Source organism: Etheostoma cragini, chromosome 8 (genome assembly GCF_013103735.1).
Source record: "Etheostoma cragini isolate CJK2018 chromosome 8, CSU_Ecrag_1.0, whole genome shotgun sequence".
Taxonomy (NCBI): domain Eukaryota; kingdom Metazoa; phylum Chordata; class Actinopteri; order Perciformes; family Percidae; genus Etheostoma; species Etheostoma cragini.
In genome coordinates, this window is record NC_048414.1 from 10,288,949 (window position 1) to 10,298,259 (window position 9,311).

Genomic DNA, 9,311 nt, shown 5'->3' on the forward strand with positions numbered 1-9,311 from the left:
AAATGCAGCTGATTAGGATTGGAGAGAGAGAAATGTGAAGCATAGTTGCAAAGTTTAGCCCCAACATGAGGGTTTGTGACCAAATACCTGTAAAACTAATGACATTCCAATCGGCCTCAGCAGTACTCTCTACTCAACTGTATACTTTGTGTTTAGTGCTAATTAGCAAGTGTAAGCATGCTATCACAGTCAGCTAAGATGGAAGACATTACACCTGCTACAGTAAACATCTGCATGTTCATTATTCTTTTTGGTTGCACATAATAAAGTATAACCCAAATAATAACCATTACCAGATAGACATATTAAATGAAATGCTATTGCCAAATCCCATTGTTTCACCAAAAAAATTCTATTGACAATTGTTGTATACAAAAAAATATATGTAGTAGGTAAAATTAGGATCTGTCAGCATAAATGGATCAACAAACATCAGCGAAAACTTCTTTCTGGCATGATCCCTTCATCTAACCAGCTGAATAGAAAAAAGCTCAACGTATTGTAAAGTCTCTTTTCTCATACAGTGCTTTTCTCACCTCAACAACTACTAATAGCACAGGAACCATTCACACACATATTTATACACTGCAGCCAAGGTTGCCATACAAGGTTGCATGTAACTGCAAGGCCAAAGATCAAACCACCAACCTTCCAATTGGTGGGCAACCACTCTACCCCTGAGCCAAAACCACCCTATGGGAAAATGGTGAAAGCTCAGTGCACTTCACGACAGTGTTGTCTGAGTGTACATGCAGACATCTGTAGCTGAAACACACTGCAGGGGCACTGCAGTACAAGTTTAAGTGTTGTCAAAAGTGACAGACTTTCACTTAAATTTCAAAAACAACACTTTATTTTAAGATTGTGTACTCGGCTTGCCCCTAACAAAACAAAAATATGTTATTTGCTAGCTACAAGCAGCAATTTAACCAAAAAATGGCTTTGCAAGGCAAACGTGTGCAAAGTGGAGCAACAATAAAATAGGTTGTTTGTCAGAGAATTTCAAAATTACCCATGAGAGTGTTTTGCTTTATTGGAAATCTTGGAACTGTAAAAAAGTCTTACCAGCAAGACTTTTTTTTAGGTTCAGGCAAATAAAAAGGTTCAACAGATTGTTTTCCTGGTTAAAAGAAAGCTTAAGAAAGATGATTACTTTTGGTAGGCAATGTGTTTCAGTCTACGCGTACAGGACAGGGATTGCTCTCTCTCTGTTGTGTTGTTAACAAAAGAAAGACAAAAACCTTCCCACTGATCATAATCCCTGCAGCAATTAAATTTCCATCATAATGTCACTGGCAGAAGTATTTTAACATAATTTCTAGAAGACAGCCTATAGCAGTGTCTCCAGACATACTGGTAAAATGAAAATCTAAATGATTTTTCTCCCCTCTTCTCTCTATTTCTCTCAACCTTCCACTGTGGGTGTGAAAGACCATTATCCTGTTTAAAATTGCTGAAGCCAATGACCTTTGTGCTACAGGAACACACACACCATTTAATCCAGACTGCAGAACTGAAAACACGCTTTGTCATCTCAGTAGGTGTGTGACTTGAAGAGTATTTTTACTGGTTCAAGAGTGTGGATGAAACAGCACTCACCAGGGGATCAATGTCAGTTACAGCTGTACTAAAGTGAAGTTTCCAACCAGCATACATAGGCTGGCAACATGATGAAGAATACAGATTAGGGCTTTTTTTAGTTAGTTCAAATTTAACAGAATAAGTAGTGATTTTGTGACGTTTCACTTCGTGTTTTTTTGTCATTAACGTTTAGCAATTCCTAACAAATTCTTTGGAGAAAGTGCTATTAAGTGCAGATTCTCCAAAAAACACTAACTACATTTACAGATTGATGCCAGACAAAGTAATTTGGTGGAATCAAGCTGTGCTTACGCTTAAAAGAATGTTTGAGGTAATTTTCATAGCTTTTTTCATTCTGACACATTTGGACTGCATTATAGAGTAGGAAGAAAAACTGTCCTATGCAATCTACTCTACACAGCTGTACACCTCTTTTCAATTTTTTGAAATGATCAAAGCAGTTCTGTCAATCAACCAAGGGATTAAGCAATCATTTCAGATGGACTCTTGGGCCTATAGATTTGTTGGGTGGTTTCATGACAATCCATTTTTTTTCATAAGCAAACAAAAGAAATCCCAATTTGTCTTAACCAAAATATGTCAGATTACATTGATATCTGGCAGCAGTTTGACAAAACTCTGCTTTTAACTCTTTTGTCTTTTGAAGAAATTAGTCATTCCTAAAAATTAAATACATTGTCTTTGAAATCAAAAATCAACTGGTTTTTTTTTAATCACCTACTGTATATAAGACAAAAATTATTTTATTTACCCCAGACTGGGGAAATTCCCTAGTTACACAAACATATATTTAGTCTTTGTCAGCTTTATTTTACAGTTTCTTATCATTTTTGATTTTCATCAGCTCTTGACATTTTGAAAGAAAAAAGCCTATTTACCCCATTAATAGGAAAACTATAATTTAAATATCTCTCAGATAAAGGCAAGCAGTATGTCAAACATAATTACCTTCTGAGTGACAGTAACTGTTAAATTTAACTCCTTAACAATCCATCTATAGGAAACCCATTATCTTGATTACAAAGTAAATGTAGTTGTCTCGTAGCTCTTTAGTCTTTGAAGTTTCGATCTGAGTGCCTTGCAGCAGCTCAGTGACGGTCTTCTCAGACTCCTCCTCACTGGGCTGGCCTGCTTGTGAAATCTGAGCCTGTCTCTCATAATATACTACGTACATTAGTAGATTATATATTATTTTCTTTATATTATAAAAGTTATTCATGTTTTGTGAGAATGTATCTTTAACTTATATTATATCTTACTTTTCCTGAATTACTTTTGCATCATCAAAAATGATTAAACCTCGGTTCACCTCATGAGAGTAAATATTAAATGAATATACAATTTTCTCAGTACATTACTCATAATGTACATCATTAAGCATTCATGTCAACATTGAACATTTTCATTTCGATGATTGTCTTAATCCTAATCTCTGTGTTAAAGTTGTTGATGCAAGGTTTCAATCATCATAGTTTCAAACCCTCTCAGCAGTAAACCTCACCCAGCATCCACAGGTCACCAAAATAAAACGTTTTGCAACATCAATATATATTAACAATTTAGACAATTTGTAATATAGTCACTCAAAATACAAAGTCAATAGTGCAGCTTTTCTGAAGAACTCACTGGAGTACAATATTAAATGATCAGCTTTCAGGATGAAATCTCATATCAACCTTTATTGGTTTCACTGTAACCAATAAACTAAGACAAATGTAAACACAAATATGTTGTTTATTATATTTTTGTCGTCGGCTTGCGACATCAACTAATACTATCTGCTGTCTGGTTTTTCTAAAAATCATTATGGATTAATGTTTTTAGGCCTAGTAGATCAAACCTAAGCCCTTCTAATTTGAAGTGTATTCATCGAATGTATTACCTGATATGGAAACGTATCACATTATGTAATTGATAACAAAAATGTATATCAAAATCATTGCTGAACCTAAATTCCACATGCAAACCACTATACTTGAGATTTTGGTTGGAAGTCTCCATTTTGGAATTATTTCAGCTAGCGCTTTGGCCACTACACAGACTGTAGTTTTGACATGACACATGCCTGACGGTATTCTTGTGAACCAATGTTGTTTCATCATTTTGAAACAGTGGTTTTGCCCTCAATCACTCTAATCAATCCCCCTTTTTACGCATTGGTCTAACCCATTTGTCAACTTTGGAATATGAGGAAAGAAATGGCTGGGTAGCCTTCTATTAGGGAATGAGCTCTACTGCTTATACTGAGAGATGAGATGGCAGAGGTCCAAATCAATAACAACAGAATCAGGTACAACAGAGAAACCCACACGGTTCAGACCAGTGCCAGTCTCTGGAAGCAGAACTGTAAACATAAAAAAAATGAAATCATGGTTAGTGAGAGGTGTGTCAGAGATGTCAGGCTGTGGTATACAGACCACCTGTAGCTGTGCAACACAATTCTTCCTCTCTGTCATCTGATGTGGGGAGAAAAAATGCAGGATTAAGAACAGTGCATCTGTTAGAGTGACATTTGGCAATCTAACAGAGTAGTGATATCTAGGGTTATTACCACAGATGTATGAGTTTTTCATTCTGTTCCCACAAAATGTGTGACACAGAATGTGGAACAGGGAGCTCAACGTCTGAGTGGCCTACAGTGTTTCCAGATGTGTTTAATGCTTCCTCAGCGGCAGCCACTGGACGGAGGCATCACTGTATTCCAGAATTGAGTTTAGCAGAGAACTTTGCAACCGGAAGGAGTTTGTTCCTGTGGTGTTGTAGCAACACAGAGATCATGTAGCTCTTGTGCTTGTCAACGGTCCGCACTAAACTGTCTTTAGGCATCTGGCAGTCCCAGCGTCGGGGTAGACTGCAGTGTCAGTATCATATTCACAACGGTTCATCAGCTTCGGGCATCCAAGAGATTCTTTGATGTGAACTGAGAACCTTAGCATGAATCAGTGAGCTCAAAGGAGCATCCATAAATGCATGACTAGAAATAAACGTGTGTAATAGGATCATATTTCCAGAAAGAGAAGACTTTTCTAAATGATATGTTTGGGAAAGTTTCAGTCAGCTGAGATGGATTTGCCATCAACTGTGACCACATGACCCAGAGAAAAAAAAACTTCCTGTTGAACAAACTGGAGTAGCCTGTTTGTTCATAGCCTTCTGCAGCCAGAAGTTTTACAGTGACATCAGGGATGTGCGCTGACATTGTGGGTGACAGTCTCAAGTAAAAATCCTAATCGTTAACACTAAACTGAAAATAGCTGCTATTCTGTTAATTTTACAGGAAAACGGCATTGTACCAATAAAAAAAAAATTCTCTTTGAGGAAGAAAAAGCAGATGCAGCCTTGAGAGAGGGAGAAAAACACTCACAAGGGGTTGGGCACTTAAAAAGGGGATATTGGTTGTCAGTCAAGCATGCAGCTACAACATAGTCAGTGTCAGCCAAATCAGATGTGAGGTTTGTCAAACTGTCATGTGTGTCTTTGAAGAACCGTTTTTAGCATTCTTCATCAGGCCCTGTACTAACATGAGCTGTCCAATGCAGGATGTCAAGTTTCATGCAGTCTGAGGCAGGGCGATTACAGACGCTGCCTCGGTGAGGACATTTTAGCCACACTGTAATTACCAAATGTGGTTATGTCAGATGCAGCATAACAATAAAATTCTCAATCCATCAGGTGTTGAGGGTAAAGTCAATGTTAAAAGTGCACATTATATCATGACCAAGCAAATTAAGTGGAAATAAATCAGACATAAAACAAAATGAGTGCTTGTTGAGAACTGAGCTGTCCTCAGTTTCCAATGTACATGAGAGAGGAACGGAGAAGTGTTCTTTTAGTGTTGACCAAACAAAACGACCACTAAGCTTCGGTGCCAAATCTTTTGCTCTAATAATCGAGTTTGTAGCACCTGAGTCTACTAAAAATGTGAGTGGAACCCTGTTAACGTTACACTTAATAGTAGGCAGTTTCTTGTAGGCTTCAGAAGATAACATACTGTAAGTTAGTTTAACTTTTTAGATTCTTTTTCAGAACATTCCAACCTCTCATCCCTAATAGCCAAGAAAAACAGTGTGTCAGTGCCAAGCATTCATTTATTGCATGAAGCCAGTGTGTGTGTGTGGTTGAAATACCTCCCTCATCAGGTTTTGGACTCGGTCAATTAGAGCAACAAGTGTTGTAGTCCGTCTGTGAGGGTTTTTTGCTTTTTCTTTGGGCAGTTATGTACCCAATCTCAAAAGTCCTTGCGGTACCAACACTGGTCCGGGTTCTAGGGCTCATCCTTTTGTCCACGGTACCCACCTCGGCCTCCTCTGACGTGTCTGGGATCTCCTCTGGCTCGACCATACCCTTCGTGGCAGCGGCATTTTTTGGGTCTGCGCTCCATATGTTGCCCACCAGCCTGTTGTAACATGCAGACAGACGCTTCTAACATGGTTTTCTCACAAATTAGTTGGTTTTTCCACTTGATGCAGGTGTGTCGGATGCCGGCGGTTCTGTCGGGGAGTCTAGTGTTTGGGCGGCGATGCACAAAACATGTGTCCTCTTTGCCCCATAATACTCAAAAATATGCCCGTTACCTGTCCAAAGATACAACCAGAATGACCGTAAACCCAGTTGAATAACTGATATACAAAAACCCCAGAAGGTATCAACTCACTCAATTCACAACATCAGTATTTGTTTCAGTAGTACCAACAATAAAGATGACAATTTGTCCTTTTTTTATAATCTTTGTCACGCATTTTGTTTCTGGAATATTCATTATCCATTTCAAGTTCACTTTTGAATTAATTCATTTAGTTTTGATCTTACCCCCGCTGCTTGAAATTGCTTCCTTGCTCCTCGGATCGGTGTGGAATCAGTCCAGAGTCCTCCGTGGTTCTGAACCTCTCTCTCTGAATGCTTTTTAAGCGTGGAATGAGGCAAGCGATCTTTTGATCCCTGCATAGCAAGTCCTCAGCGAGCCATTGAGTCCTCTCCCTGCTTCCAATCAATCCTGGCGACAACGCCAAGTTTGTTGTGGAAGTTTCTGTTGCAGCAGAGTGTTTTGAGAGTAAAACAAAAATAAGAGAGTTGAGAACTAAAACCGAGTTTGGTCTTTGTATTTTATTTATACCTGCAGATATAGGAATAGCTTTTTTCACGGAGCACAGCCACGCAGTGTGGAAAAGTCTTCAATGAAGTAGAAGAAAAAACTGGCTTATACATCCCAGAGTGTAAGGAGCACCCCTTTATTAACATGACTCAGCATTTCTGATAGAATATCTAAACACAAGAGACAGTCTGGGGCCACTTTGCTTCTTCCCCTCCGTACACCATTCACCCCGGGTTACAAATCCTGTTTATCTCAACTGCCAAGAGAAAGAATGTATAGGTAGAGATGGCTTGCTGGAAACTGGTACCTAGTCCCATACATAAAACAAAAGTCACACAAAAGCTTTCAAGCTTCCCTTTTCACTTCAGCATGTGAGATTCAACCATAAAAAGAGGCAAAAACAGAAGATCAGTATTAGAATGTAAGTATCCCATTACATTGATCGCCCATCTTAACTGTTCATTTTTATGTTACTACTTCTGGTTTAAAACAAACCCACACACCTTTTTTTTATTTTCTCTCACAAACACTGAATTACTAGTGTGTTAAATTAAGTGCAAAATAAAGAAATGGAGCAACACCTGTGTGAAAAACAGTTTTTAAATCTGTTTTTCATCCCTTAGATTCAACAAATATGATTTTAAGATGTATTCAATCGCTCTGCCTCTGTGAGCTCTCTCACCATTATCCAGGACTGGAAATGTGCTTTTATCTATTATTGTATTGTCTGAGACCATATAATTTGAGTGGGTTTTAGGTTTGTTTTGAGGTATTTAAGGTGTAATGACTTAAATTTATCAGAACAAATGGGGTCTCCTGGTTTTCACTGTTTGTATGGATTAGGGATAAAACACAATTTCTACCCAATAAAACATGCAATGTCACAGAGTGTTTCTCTGTGACAGAGAAACACAGCATTTCAAATGTCAAAGAATTGACAGAATATTGAACATTATCCCAAACCCACACATCTCTATAGTAGATTTGTTTTCAGACTGAATGCACTCGCAAATGAAGGATGACAAATGCAACACAGTTATACTTTCAAAATGACTATATCATTCACTGTCAGAAATAAGGGTACAGTAGGGGTCCATTTCTGTCCCCCAAGGTACAATCTGTACTAACGTACCCCATAGGGCTCATTGTTGGACCTCAAGGAACATATATGTACCTTTTTGAGGGTCAAAAGGTACATATATGTTCCCAAGCAACCCTCAAAAGACAGTTTTTGTACCCTTGAGGGTACAGCCCCAGTGACAAGCCATTGTACCCCTTAAGGTACAATTTTGTACTTCATTTTCTGAGAGTGTTACGACAAACGGTACACGATATGAATGACCATTGTGTAATTTCAATAATGGTTCAGCAATTGCTTCCAGACAGCATTGATGAGTCTGAACCCAGAATTAAAGACAAAACTGGTAAAGGCTTCACCAAACCTATTCTCTTGGCTTTGTGTTCTGTGTTAAAGAGAATTCAAAAGAAAGGAACAAACAGCTGTATTCTTTAATAGATAACTTCCCATGCAGCCTCTCTAATTCCTCTCTTAAAAAGAGCAATGGAGATGTTATATAATTTCTATATAAGAAATTACAGAGCACGTTGAGGACAAAAAACAAAGAATTGTCTCCATCTATTTCCAGACTTACACCGCAGCAAGAAATGAATTCATTAAAACCAAAAAAACATCTGATGAGAATTTAAATTCACATGGGTATGTTATACTGAAAGAATGCTATATTATAACACAGTTACATAGCAGGTATTGTATCTTCGCTGGCTGTGCCATTGTTTCTTGGGAGAGTGCTGAAGACAATTTGGAGGAAGCGCTCCAATTGCAGTGGTGCACTGTTTAAAGTAGCTGCTGAGTGCTGCACTCAAAGTTTAAATTGATTTTAAACTTTGGCCTGGTTGCTGCTTACCTTTTAGAGCATAACTAAACCCAGAAGTAAAGAAGACTTATACCTCTGCAATCTTTGCCTCTGTGCTCTGTGCCCTACTTTGCAGGGATTGGCTTAAAATGACGTTAAACCGCTAAAATGAGAAGGTAATAGCTTCACAGAAGAAATTCCATAAACTTTGATAACCCAGTCTCCTGAGTGAAAGCCCCATCACCCCAACCTGCCTCTTTACGTGGAATTTGGTATTTGATATGATTCATTATGAGCTGCTTGCACAATTGACTTATAGGGTTGTTTACTGGGTAATGTTGCAACAACAAGAACAACAAATAAATCTCATCAAAATTTGGAATTGCAACCATCCCATCAAACAATCAATATGATGGTTACTGGATTTCACAAATATACTGCCACAAAAAAATACCACAAAATGTAATAATCTTCTCTGTGACATCTAAAAAGTCTTAAAAAGCAGGTACTCGTGTTGCCAGTCAACGCACAAAGATCCATCACCTGGTGTGCAGAACACAAAACACAAACCCCTGAGCCATGAGTTAGTGGTTTGGGTTTGAATGTGCAGGACGTACATAATGGATGTAGGCCTATAAATGATGTCCTCAAAAGTTTCTGATATTCTGTACAAATGTGTTTACATTTCTTTCGAGCTAAATGTTGCCTACAACCCACTGTGTTTTGTTGCCATCTGTTAATCA